A 14,371-nucleotide genomic window follows, 5' to 3' on the forward strand; every position below is an offset into this window, starting at 1 on the left:
TCTCCTCGAAGGCCAGTCCAGACATCCCAGGATTCAGTCTGGTAAACCTACCTTGCAGTCCATCCCTGCTTCTCCAGCCACTGTGATCCCATTCCAAATTTAAAGTGGTTTGATCCCTCAGGAAGAGTGAAGGGGATGGAGGGGAGTATGAGTTAGAGCAGGAGCACAGCTGTTGTACCTTGGGTACAACTCCCTTGTGACCATTGCTACAATGGAAGTTGTAACACCAGAACGTGGGAAGCCCTACGCTATGGCAAGTATATTCTCCCTTAGGCAAGAGGACCAGAACTGCGCATAATACTCCAGCTACATTTAACCAATGTTTTATACAATTGAAATGAGACTTTTGCTTCTGTATTCTTGCAAGAAATGCTAACATTCCATTTGCCTTCCAAATTGCTTGCTGTTCCTGCATCTCCTGGGGACGTATTCCCTGAAGGCAGAGACAGTAACCAGTTGTTGTGCAATTGATTATTGATGAAAAATGGCATGGTTCCAAATTCAGTGTGAGACAAACAGGCTCTGCCTATGATACACAATTCCTCCCCCAGTTCTTCACGTTTCCTGTTTTCTTTCTGTCCTGTGGCCATGATGACCTTTCAGCCTCCTTCCCATTTCAGTTAAGCCCCTTTATATAATGATTGATAGCCCAACTTTACCCCCGGAGCCCACATCTTTGTAAATTACCATGCTTTTGTTGGCCCCACACTGTCTCTATGTAAAGGCTGGAGTTACCATGATTTATTTGATCCTTCTGGAGCTCCCAGTGTCCTCCAAATCACTGTGAGATTCCACTCTACTATACACAACTATCCTTTACAATTGTCACTACTCCCTCAGAGCCCCAGTACAATGAAAACAGAAGTTGTCTGCTTTCCCCAGGACTCTATTGGCTGACCCTTAATAAGCTCCCAGACCATTATTGACCAAACTCCCTGGACTGATTGTGGACTCCCCACCCCAGACTGACTTAGCAGGACAGTCCTGTTTAATCTTAGTCCACTGTCCCAGACTGATGTCTCACCAGCACCCCTCCTGACCTATCTGTAGTCCCAAGATTCCCTTGCAGTTGACCTCCAGGTCTGATTGTGTCTCGATCCACAATCTGTAAGGATGTCGTTCCCTGGACTCTGATAGGACCAAGCACCTGACTGTAGCTAACCCCCTGCAGTGTAAATGGATGTAAATGTAGTTCCTATTCACCTCGCTAAAGAAGTTATAGGAAAGATATTATCAAGCTGGAGAGTGTTCAGAAGAGATTTACCAGGATGTTGTCAAGTATAGAAGGTTTAAGTTATGAGGAAAGGCTGGAACTTTTTTCCCTGGAACATGGGAGGTTGAGAGGTGATCTTATAGAGGTTTATAAAATAATGAGAGGTATAGATAGAGTTGATGGTTGTTTGTTTTCCCTAAGATGGAGAATTTCAAGACTAAGGGGCACATTTTTATGGTGAGAGGAGAGAGATTTAACAAAGACATAAGACGCAAATTTTTTACACATTCACGTGTTGAATGAACTTCCTGATGAAGTGGAGGATGCAGATAAAATCACAGCATTTAAAAGACATTTGGATGGATATATGAATAGGAAAGGTTTGGAGGGATATGCGCCAGCAGCTGGCAGGTGGGACTAGTTTAGTTTGGGATTATGTTCAACATGGACTGGTCGGACCAAAGGGTCTGTTTCCATGCTGTATGATTTTATGAATGCTCCCCTTTGAGGTTCACTTGTGGCAGGTACACCACATGCAGTTTGTTAGCTGCTGATGCATTGCAGCTCTGACACTGACACTGCTGCCTCTCCGTCTATGCTAAAATGCAGTGCAAGCCACAGGCACCTGAACACTAAAAACAATGTGTGCTAAGAAAGAAATGCATCTGACACAAAGCTGGTGGAGTGTAAGTCAGTGCTGACGTCAGTATGTGTTAAGAAACCAGTGTGAAGCAGACAGTGGTCAACCGCTTCCAAATAAACACTAAAGTGTGTGGGAGCTAAGAAAGCAAACTAAGAGCCATTAGATGCATGAATCTGTGTGAGCAGAAAAGCACCCTATAAAAATGCATGAGACGCACATCTGTCCCTACCTATAAAGCAACCTGGTGGAAGCACGCAATTGCTGCATGTCACACTGAGACCTAAATAAATTATTGAAGGTCTGAACTGATATCTGAGTTGCTCTAAGAATAGGCATGATAATGTGTTGAGCCTGGTGGTTTCCCAATGCTGATTTGTTGTGGATGAAGGTTGAGGAGGATGATGACTGTGGGACATACAGGCACAGCTGGTCAAGCAGTTGAATGATGGCCAGGGTGAGCATTCTGCAAACACCAGGTGCCCATTCTGGTAGAAATTTAACACACACGGTTTTTCGGTGGAGGAGGGGAAAAGTGGGAGTCGCGTATAAATAAGACAAGTTGGGACTTTAATGATGCAAATACTACTTCCAAGATGGTGGCGGCAGAGTAGGCTGAATCCCGGGACTCACCCTTCCCATTCACTTCTCTGTTTTTTCCCTTTTCTCCTTCAGCTTTTTTTTAAACTTACCCTGTGGAGAGCACGGCAGTGATAGCTCTGGAGCGTTGCAGCAGCTGATGGCTGGAGCTGGAGGGTCAGTCAGCCTGGAGCAGAGCAGGATGGCCAGATGCCGGTAGGCCGGAGTGTCGCGGCCAGTGGTCAACTGACCCAGAGTGGAGTGGAGAGGCTGGCGGATTCGGGGGCCCAGAGCAGTCAGCCTGCCACAGGCGGTGGTCAGCTGTTTGTAAGCCCGATTGGGGTTGGCTCAGCATTGGGGGAGGGCAAGACCATGGTGGAAAGCCCCTAGTGTGGAGTGACTGCAGGCTATAGATGGACTGTAATGTCTATCCTTTAACTTTATTTCTTTACTTCCAAATATATACTGTGAAGAACTGTAATATAGAACATTTAGCTTCTTTCTTTATTTCTCTATTTTTATACCTAATCTATTTTAGTAACTAAGATTTGTAGCTCGGTACGTTGTACCTTAGATGGCTCCATGTGTGGCGACATTGTTCACATTTTACATTGCTCCTGTACTTTTGTTGTTGAGTACACATGACCATAAAATCGAATTTTAATTCTAAAATGGAAATAAAGTAGGTTAGCATGAGTTACAACTGGTCAGCACTGAGAAAACGGCCATGTTCTTTTTAAAGTGCAGTGCATTATGTCTGATCAATGTGGTGAATTTCCTCATACAATTCACTGATATGGGGTGATAAAAAACAAACAAATTGAACATGATGGGAGAGAGCATTCTCCAAAGTTCTTGGATAGTGTACTGGAGGCCTTAGGGGAGAAGGTGTAAAGAAGAGAAGTTCTGTCTGGACCGGTCATGGAACCAGATAGCTGTAAGGGGTCAATGCTAAGAGTCAAGCACCCAAGGACCAGTAGCTCAGTGGTTAGTACTGCTGCCTCACAATGCTAGGGGACACAGGTTCAGTTCTACCCTTGGGTGACTGTCAGTGTTGAGTTTGCATGTTTTCCCTGTGTCTGCATGGGTTTCCTCCCACAGTCCAACGATGTGGTAAGTGGGTGGATTGGCCACGCTAAATTGTCCATAGTGTCCAGGAATGTGTAAGTTAAGTGGATTAGCATTGGGAAATGCAGGGTTACAGGGACAGGGCAGGGGTTGGGTCTGGGTGGGATGCTCTTCAGAAGGACTTGATGGGCCAAATGGTCTGCTTCCACAATGTAGCAATTCTGCCAGAGAGCAGGATTCTGCCTTCACAGCTGGCTAATCACCCTAAGATATCAGTGAACCATCTTCCAATTGTTGTGTACTGAATAGTCTTCTTTATTTGATTAATTAATGTATCATACCGAAACTGCAGCTTCTAAACAAACAAATGAACTTTCTGAAAATTCCTTAAAATGCTTGACTGCCTATATTTAGGTAATTGTGATCATGAATCCCAAAACCTAACAAATGGTGTCAAGAGTGCGATCCACAGGAGTGAAAGTATAATTAGATTGAAGCTTGAGAAGCAGCTGTCTTAGATTATAGTTAAATACATATTGAGTAATTCTTAAGCAGAACAGGAAGTTACAATAGCATTCAAATATTCTATAATGCAACTGATAGACAGTTTAACAGAAAAGATAACAGCATCGATACCAGGAGTTGTACGAGAAATTGTAGAAGTTTGTGTTGGAAATTGCAACTGTGTTCTTGATAAGCCTTTTAAAGAGGTTCTGTAAGGAACAAATGAGTTAGAAACAATCTGGAAAGTTAGCTTATAGTTGGATAAGGAACAAATAAGATCTGCAGAAGTTGGTGCAAAGGGATAGTGTTGGCCAGCAGGAATTGCTGTTTTCCTGCACAATACAATATGTAACGCAAGGAAGAACTGCTATGAACCCCAGCGTTTGAACTGGACATTGATTTGCGACAGAAAATACCAAATTCAGTGAGAAATTGGAGCATGACTTCTCCTTATGGTTGGCTAAGATCAAACAGTGTCAGGCACAACTATATGTGTGAACAGGCAGTAGCTATGGCTATTATCTCGAAGATTAGGGTTGGAAAACTTTGGTTGCTTTGGATTTTTCTCCGATGTACTGAGGCAAACCCGGCATGCAATATCATCGGGAAAGAGCACGGATAGGAGGAGAAGGGATGAGTGAAGTACCTTCCAGTGTTGGTGACTATACTGCACAAATTCCTTACCCCCAGTGTAGCTAAAGAGACACTTACTGGAAATCAGAGCTGAGAGATTCTACAACAGTTACAATCAGACCATACTTTAAATTCAAATAAGATCATCACTAAAATTGTTCACTGTAATCAAAGATTCAAAATTGCTTTGAGAAAGAAGTTAATAAGTATGGAAGAACTTGACAAGAAGCCGAAATGTTGTGACATCCTTTGCTGTGATGGTACTAGCTGTGAAAATTTACAATTTATTCCCATGATGTGCAGATCAGTTGAAGTTTGGCAGATATCCAAATTGAATGCAGCATTTGAAAATTGTTTAAAGGAGAAAAATAGTAAACAAAGGAGATAGGAGAAATATTTTGTTCTGTATGCTTGTTCTTTTTAGCTTAATCTTACAAAAGGTTCTAAAAGGATTGTGAGATAATTGGAATGTTTGAGCAAAGTCAAGGAAAAGGCAAGTAAAAATAATTCTGAAATAATTGGGATAGTTCTTGTTTCTTCACACAAGATATGTGAAATTAAGATATGATGTCATTTGGTGAATCATATCTGCAGAGAGTTAACTCTTTCTGCTGCCTGTGTTTTTTAAACATAATCAGCTAACTATATTGCTAGATGAGTGATTTTGGACATTACTAAATATTACATTTCTAAATTTATAGATGAGATGTGGCATTATTAGCCCATTGGGGTTATAACCAAAACCACAACAGATTATATTTTTTGTGTTTTAAACAAATTTCAAGCACTGTGACCACAGCCAAGGACTCAAGATTGGAGAGGCAATGGCCTAGTGGTATTATCGCTGGACTGTTCATCCAGAGATCCAGATAATGTTCTGGGCACCTTCAAATCCCACCAGAGCAGATGGTGGAATTTGGATTCCATAAATAAAATCTAATGATGACTGTGAATCCAATATTGATTGTTGGGAAAAACCCATCTGGTTTACTAATGCCCTTTAGGGAAGGAAACTGTCATCTTTACCTTGTCTGGCCTACACGTGACTCCAGACCATAGCAATCTGGTTGACTTTTAACTGCCTTCTGGGTAATTAGGGATGGGCAATAAATGCTGGCCTGGCCAATGATGCTCTCATCCCATGAATGAATAGAAAAAAGGACATACTACATATATTGGAAATTTAGTCTAAAGTCTTTGCTTTCCAGAGATTTGGCCTTGATTAGTCAAGCCATTTGTTGTCTTCTGAGACAAAGTGTCGGGAGACGGAAGAACCCTAAACTTGCTGCGATTACTTCTATCTCCAAAATTAAAGCACTATTTAAAAACACCACCTGGACAGAATTGTTTTTAAAATCAGGATTGACAAAATAACTATTCAAATTGCTATTTCAGGCCTTCAAAGGGAAATTTACATTAAGTTTAACACAGAGAAATAAATTGAAAATTTTGCATTTTGTTTTAAATCACAAGTCAATGGGAACAGCCTAAGTAATATTAAGTTATATCAATAAAAAGAAAAAAGTTAAAAAGTAAAGTAAAAGGAATTTGGGAATGAGACAATTAAAGGTTGGGAATATGGATGGAAAATACTTAATAAGGCACAAGGTGGGTGCAAGTGAAAAAGGAATTGAAGAATTTTCTACGTCCATGTGTAATGTCTCGGGAAGCCTGATTGGAAAGCAGCATCATTTGTTCTTGAACACCATAATGGAGGGACTATTTGTGGCATACATAGGCTAGTCCCAGCCCAGAACAGACTGTTCTATAGACCCATCCCTGGGTCTGATTTATCTATTTCCATATCAACGCATTCAGACACATGTCTTGTGCAAGTGGGACTTGAAACAGATCCTTTGGCTGAAAGGTAGAGACGCTACCATTACACCGCAAGGTTTTGACTCTGGAAGTTTTATGATGCACAATCAATGACTTTCCCACCATCAACTGACTGATTTTTTTTCTAGTGTTTCTTATATAGGAGGAGACTTCACATAATAGCTACTACAACAGAAACTAGCCTTCCCCAAATATAATCAAATTTCTAGTGAATAGAGACACATGGGAAGGCACAAGGATGGTCTCAAGAATCACTACATTCACTGAGATTTTGATGTTCCATTGAACTGACGTCAAATATATTTGTCTGACATCATCCACTGTCAACATCCTGGGGCTTATCATTGACCAGAAACTCAACTGGATTCACCATATAAACAGCGGCTACAAGAGGCTAGGAATACTGCAGTGAGTAACTCACCTTCTGACTCCTCAAAGCCTGTCCACAAGCTACAAGGCACTAAGCTGGAAGCTTCCGTAAATGTTTCTGGGCTTCTACACTTTAGAATTTCCTCTTGATGTTCCTTCCTCCTGGATTGGAGAACTGCATGTAAGAATCTGTATCTGAATTTGCCTTTCTGTCAAGGGGGATAGCAAGAACTGCAGATGCTGGAGTCAGAGTCCATACAGTGTGGAGCTGGAGGAACACAGCAGCTCAGGCAGCATCAGACAAGCAGGAAAGTTGATGTTTTGGGTTTACACCCTTCATCAGGACTGGGGAGGGGGATGGGAGCTCAGAAATAGACGGAGAAGGGGTGGGGCTGGGGGAAGGCAGGTGGGACAGTGATAGATGGATGCAGGTAGGGGGTTGTGGAGATAGGTCATGGAGAGGGTGGTTTGGATAGGTGAGAAAGAACATGGACAAGTTGTGTCAGGTCAAGGAGGCAGGGATGAGAGGGAGGGTTAGACATGGGATGAGGCCAGGGGTGGAGAGATTTTGAAACCGGTGAATGCTATGTTGAGGCCATTGGGCTGTAGGCTCCTGAGGTGGAATATGAGGTGTTGATCCTCCAGTTTATGTGTGGTGTCATTGTGACACTGGAGGAGGCCCAGGATGGACATGTCACCCAGGGAGTGGGAGGGGGGAGTTTAAATAGTTGGCAACTGGAAGATGTTGTTGATTATAATGTACAGAGCACAAATGTTCCACAAAATGGTAGCTGAGTATGCGCTTGGTCTCACTGATGTAGAGGAGACCACAGCGGGAGCAACGGATACAATGGACCAGATTGGAGGATGTACAGGTGGATCTCTGTCGGATTTGGAAAGATTATTTTGCGCTTCTGCCCTCAAAACCCTCCCCCCAACAAAAATAAGGACAGAGTCCCCCTGGTCCTTACATACCGCCCCACCAACCTCCACATCCAGCGCATTACCCTCCACCACTTCTGCGACCTGCAATCTGACCCCATCACCAAAGAGACATTTCCCTCCCTGCCCCTATCTGCCTTCTGTAGGGACCACTTCCTCCATGACTCCCTCATCTGCTCCACACTCCTCACTAACCCCACCACACCCGGCACTTTTCCCTGCAACCACAGGAGGTGCTACACATGCCCCTACACCTCCCCCCTCACCTCCATCCAAAGCCCCAACAATCTTTAAAAGTCCGATGTTGAGCAATTTATTTAAACACTATAGTTAAAATACAAACAAAAGAAAGAGGAATTTACAATACTTAACTATTGGAAAACATAACTAAATAATAGATACAGTACCCATTACTAATTAACTGTTCCAATACAGTAACATCCTATAAACACACCCATTGGCAGAAACAATACAGTGTGGAGCTGGAGGAACAGAGCAGGCTAGGCAGCATCAGAGGAGCAGGAAAGTCGGGTTTACCAGTCGCATTGCATCTGGAACATGGCACTTAAAATAAGAAAAAGTTAGGGTCTAGGCTACTTTCCTGAAATATTTTGAGGGGGTCTGGTCTGGTCCATAACACCTAGAGTAACCTAACAACAGATGGGAAAAGATCAACTTTTTAAGCCAATATCTTTGATGGTCTTCAGGTCATCCATCTGTTTAAAGGCTTTGCATGACCTCCAGTTGAAGGAGAAATGAAAAGTTTAAAATGAAAATACTTGTTATCTATAAATACTCATTTCCATATCATTGATTAAAATATCTCTGAGCGAAAAATTTGAAACAAAATAGTTCGCATGAGCTTTCAGAATTTCTTAGTGCATTCTTACAACAAATGTAGCATTGAAATAATTTTACACCACTATTGATCTTGCGAAGTATATGTAAAAGCTCATTATGACTCGAAAGAGGAGCTTTTCAGTCCCATTTCAGATGGAGTCTCATCTTCAGATTGAGATTGCATTTGCACTAAAAGCATTTTCTTTGGATGCTGTAATTATGATATAATTTCATCATTAAGCACAACAAACAAATTGCGATTTGTAACATTGGTTATTTGGGAATGTATTGTGCATGAAAGGAAAATGTCAGTTTCTAATCTGTTTTATTTTGCAAGCTGACAATCAAGTGGACATTTGAGTATTAACAGCTTGAAATGTTTCAAGCTCAATTCCTGAAGTTTGGCTGACATTTATATTACATTTCGAAGCAGGCAGCTCTTAGCACACAATAATTTAAAGGCTAATTTCATCTAAGGATGGAAAATGGAAGAAACCTTGGTTATACTCATTGAATGCCTGAATTTATCACAAGGTAAGGCTAAAGAAGGCATGTACACAGCCTTCCCCAAAAACAGCAAACTGTGAAAGTAACAAAAAAAGCCAAGACCATAATCATTTTGATGGCTAAAATTAACCCTAAGAGTTAATATAGGCCAGAGATATATGGACAATATTGAATAATCTGAGGTTTTAAAGGTCATAACACTAACCACAGGAGAATTTGAGTTGAGGAGAGATATCTCGTTCAAAGGGTTGTGAATCTTGGAAATTCTCTACCCAGAGGGTTGGGGATTTTCCAATATTGAATATGTTTAGGGCTAGGATTCACACATTTTTGAACTTTCATGGAATCAGGGATATGGAGAAAGGGTGGAAAATTAAAGTAGAATCATAGAATCCCTACAGTGTGGGAGTTGGCCATTTGGCCCATACTGACCCTCCAAAGAGCAAGTATTATGCACGAGTAAATAAAGGGTGACCTGATGATTGGTACTGGTCTCTGTGGAGTTATTTCAACTAGAGCAGTATTGAAGCAATGTGAGTTTGGAAGGCCCAGAGAAATGTGATGGGGCACAGAGAGCCATCAGAGTGAGGGTAGTAATGCTCAGGGAGGATTCAGGCATGGCATTGGAGGAGTGAGCATGTGAGGTAGAACCAAAGCATAATTGGAGGCTTTTTTTTAAACCTGGTTACAACTGGAAAGTAAACTTTTCTAGATTCTCCAGGGTTTGAGTGAATAGTGATGTTGTTCTGAGCAAGATTACTACTGAATTATTTGCATTAGTCCAAGTGCCACTAACTGGAACTACAGTATATTTAACTTGGTATAAAAGTGGTTTTATATTTAATTTGAATCTTTTTGTTTCTATTTCGTAAAACCATTCACCATGCACCTACAAGGATCCAATCTTACTTTCCTCATTCAGAGATAATGAATCTGCGGACAATCTGGAGCCACAAAAGAAGCATTTTATGAAAACCCTTCAAATGTTCTAAGAATCTAGAGCAAATTCATGAATGGGAACTTAATTTTACTTTGAAACCAAATTAAAATCATGTGAGTTGACATACCTCACAATATAGGATTGGATGTTCAACCCAAGGTGAAACATTTTTGTAGTGATTGTAATGAGATCAGCCACATGGATTTTGTAGAATATGAGTTCCCTGATTGGGGCTGTTAATCTGATCCAATTCAGGAAGCCTTGACTGACAGATATAAACAGGAGTGTCAGAGGATCTGTTCACACAGAGAGGTGGCTCTCCAGAAGCTAGACCAATGTTAAGTTACTGTGCATGCACAAATAAAGGGTGATTTGGTGGAGTGATACCAGCCTCTGAGGAGTAATTTCAGTTTTACTGGGGTTGAGCCTTAGATGGTGGCAATGGAAGGCAACAGAACTAGTGGTGAGGATAAAAATTATGTGAAGGGGGCTATGTCTTCTGCTTCCCCATTCTTTGCTTCCTCTCATATTCTATTCTGTATTTACCAGGTACTGCATTGTAAACTGACACCAGTCATAATAAAGGTGTATGGGTTCTTAGTCAAACAGAACCAGAGATAGGGTTAAAGAAAGCCCCACACAATTATTTACAGAATTCATTCCATAAATTGCAAAATCATCATACATTTCCAAGTATTGTACTCTGATTAAAATTCAGTAAGCATAACAGACTGAGTTTTCCCAGCCCTTGAACAAGTGGGCAATGGCAAGTCATTGGGAAAATGAAGTAAGATAGGAAACACAAGATTCCCGGCGTCACGAAAAACAGTCTGATTTCCAACCAACGTTTGAACAGCGAGATATGAGAGGCCTATATTCATGTATTCACATTTCATTAGTACCTAATCCCAGCTCATTTATATACATTTTCCTGTTCTTCCACATGCTGGACAGGAACTAATCACTGACTATTCCCGACATGAAAGTTAGAACAGGTCATTGGCAGCTTCAGCTCGCAGTTTGCTCTTTTGGGTTTTCATCTTGGACAGTAGACCCCTAGCATCTCAGCACACTCCGTGGGCAGTGACCGCCTGTGCCCCCCCTTCATCTACAAAGATTACCATCGGACATACATCAACCTCGCCAGATCATTCTGGGTAATCCAAGATGGAGGATGGGAAAAATTGTGGCTGTAAGAGCTGTTCCTTTTTTGAAGTATTTTCAGTGTTGGAGCTAATTTCCTTGAATCCTAGGAGCAGTAATGACTGTTTTCTAAGCTGTTGCATTGTTTTGGAACTTTGGGGGTAAAAAAAAATCAATAAAATGGCACATTAAAAAGGAGGAAGAGAGACAAGGGCAATGACCACATGGGCAATGATTCAAACAGAGAAAGAAACCTACACTGCTGTCTGACCCAGCAGTAACCTGCACAGCTGCAGCCTTTGCTGCCTGGTTTCAAGTATCTCTGGATATCAGAGTTTGTTGTAAGAAAAATAAACAAACAGCGAAATTCACAGGTGACCTTGGAGAAACCAGTGTGTGGGACCTAACAGAGGGGAGCAGCTAAGTGGCTTTTTAAAGTGTAACCTTACTGGTTTTCTTTTGTAAATCTACAATAGTGAGTAGAATGGTTTTTGTTTGATTATGTGTTGTTGTTGAGATCTGTCTCTTGATTAAACTTTAAAAATATAAGAACATAGCTACTAAGCTAGCCTGGAGCAGTGTTTTTGGAACAGTAAGATTGTGATATTTTCTGAGTCTGTAGACAGCTAAGGTGCAAGGATTACCTTTAGTAGAGTGATGTGCTCTTCCTGTTGGATTTGGGAGATTAGGGAGAGTTTCCATGTTTCTGATTATTATGTCTGCAGGCAGTGTGTTTGGTTGCAAATCCTATTGGATCGCACGGATCAGTTGGAGTGGCAGTTAGAGGCAATGAGGAATTTACAGGAGCTGGGGGGGGTGACGGAAGACAGTTGCAGGAAGGGAGATAAACTGAAGATACAGTCAGGTAGATGGGTGACCTCCAGAAGGAGGTGGCCTTCAGTAGGAGAAGGAAGCAGGTGGTGCAGGAGTCTCCTGTGGCTATCTCCATCTCAAACAAGTCTGCTGCTTTGGGAAATGTCGGGAGTGATGGACTCTCAGAGGAATGTAGCACTGACAGCCAGGTTTCTGATCCCAAGGCTAGCTCTAATGTAATGAGGGGTATGCCAGGTTCCAAGCAGTCGATTGTGATAGGGAACTCTCTAGTCTGAGGCACAAACAGACGTTGCTGTGGCTGACAGCGAGACATCAGAATAGTGTGTTGCCTCCCTGGTGCCAGGATCAATGCTATCTTGGAGAGGGTGCAGAATATTCTCAAAGGCGAGAGGGACCAGCAGGAGGCTGTGGTACACATTGGAACTAATGACAAAGGAAGAGATAAGGACGAGATTCTGAGAAGTGAATGTAGGAAGTTAGACTGGAATTTAAAAAGTAGGCCCTCGAGAGTAGTAATGTCTGGATTACTTCCAGTGCCACGAGCTAGTGAGGGTAGGAATAGGACAGAAGAGATGAATGCGTGGCTGAGGAGCTGGTGCAGTGGAGCAGGGTTCACAGTTTTGGATCATTGGAATTTCTTCTTGGGTAGAAGTGACCTGTATAAGAAGGACGGATTGCACCTGAATTGGAAGGGAGGTAATGTACTGGTTGGGAGATTATCTAGAGCTGGTTGGGAGGATTTAAACTAGTAAGGGAGCATGGGGGAGCTAGGGAGATAGTGAGGAAAGAGAGCAGTCTGAGGCTGATACAGTTAGGAAAAGGAGTAAGTCAAACAGCCGGGGCAGGCAGGAACAAAGTAGAAAATGAAGTAGGACTGATAAATTAAATTGCATTTATTTCAATGCAAGAGGCCTAACAGGCAAGGCAGATGAATTCAGGGCATAGTTGGGAACATAGGACTGGGATATCCAGCAATTACAGAGACGTGGCTCAGGGATGGACAGGACTGGCAGCTTAATGTTCCAGGGTATAGTTGTGAAAGGAGGGATTGAAACGGGAGGAAGAGAGGAGGGGGTGGTGTTTTTGATAAGGGATAACATTACGACTGTATTTAGGGAGAATATTCTTGGGAATATGTCCAGGGAAGTTATTTGGGTGGAACTGAGAAATTATTAGGATTGTACTATAGACCTAGTCAGTGGGAAATTAAGAAACAAATTTGTAAGGAGGTCTCAGTTTACTGTGAGAATATTAGGGTGGTTATCATCGGGGATTTTAATTTTCCCAAACATACCTGTAGTGTGAAGGGCTTGGATGGAGAGGAATTTGTTAAGTATGTACAAGAAAATTTTCTGATTCAGTATGTGGATGTACCTACTAGAGAAGGTGCAAAACTTTGACCTATTTTCGGGAAACAAGGCAGGGCAGGTGACTGAGGTGTTGGTGGGGGAGCACTCTGGGGCCTGTGACCATAATTCTATTAGTTTTAAAATAGGATTGAAAGGATGGACTGGATCTAAAAGTTAAAGTTCTAAATTGGAGGAAGGCCAATTTTGACAGTATTAGGCAAGAACTTTCAAAAATTGACTGGGGGGCGGACATTTGCAGGTAAAGGGATGGCTGGATAATGGGAAACCTTCAAAAAATGAGATAATGAGAGTCCAGAGACAGTATGTTGCTCTTAGGGTGAAGGGCAAGGCTGGTAAGTGTGGGGAATGCTGGGTGACTAGAGAAAATATTGAGGTTTGGTCAAGTATAAGAAGGAAGCATATGGCGGGTATAGACAGGAGAAATCAAGTGATTCCCCAGAAGAGTATGTATGCAGCAGGAGTATACTTAAGAGGGAAATCAGAAAGGCAAAAAGCGGACACGAGATAGCTTTGACAAATAAGGTTAAGGAGAATCCAAAGGGATTCTACAAATACATTAAGGACAAAAGGGTAACTAGGGAGAGAATACGATCAGCAAGGCCACCTATGTGTGGAACTGCAGGAGATGGGGGAGATACTGAATGAATGTTTTACATCAGTATTTACTGTGGAGAAGGAAATGGGAGATAGGGACTGGGGGGGAATAAATAGCCACATCTTGAAAAATATCCATATTATAGAGGAGGAGGTGCTGAATGTCTTAAAATGCATAAAGGCAGATAAATCCCCGGGACCTGATCAGGTGTACCCTAGAACTCTGTGGGAAGCTAGGGAGGTGATTGCTGGGGTCCCTTGCTGAGATATTTATATCATCAATAGCCAAAGGCAAGGTGCTGGAAGACTGGAGTTTGGCTAACGTGGTGTCACTATTTAAGAAAGATGTTAAGGAA

This window comes from Rhincodon typus, chromosome 4 (assembly GCF_021869965.1).
Source record: "Rhincodon typus isolate 14 chromosome 4, sRhiTyp1.1, whole genome shotgun sequence".
In the NCBI taxonomy this organism is placed as follows: Eukaryota; Metazoa; Chordata; class Chondrichthyes; order Orectolobiformes; family Rhincodontidae; genus Rhincodon; species Rhincodon typus.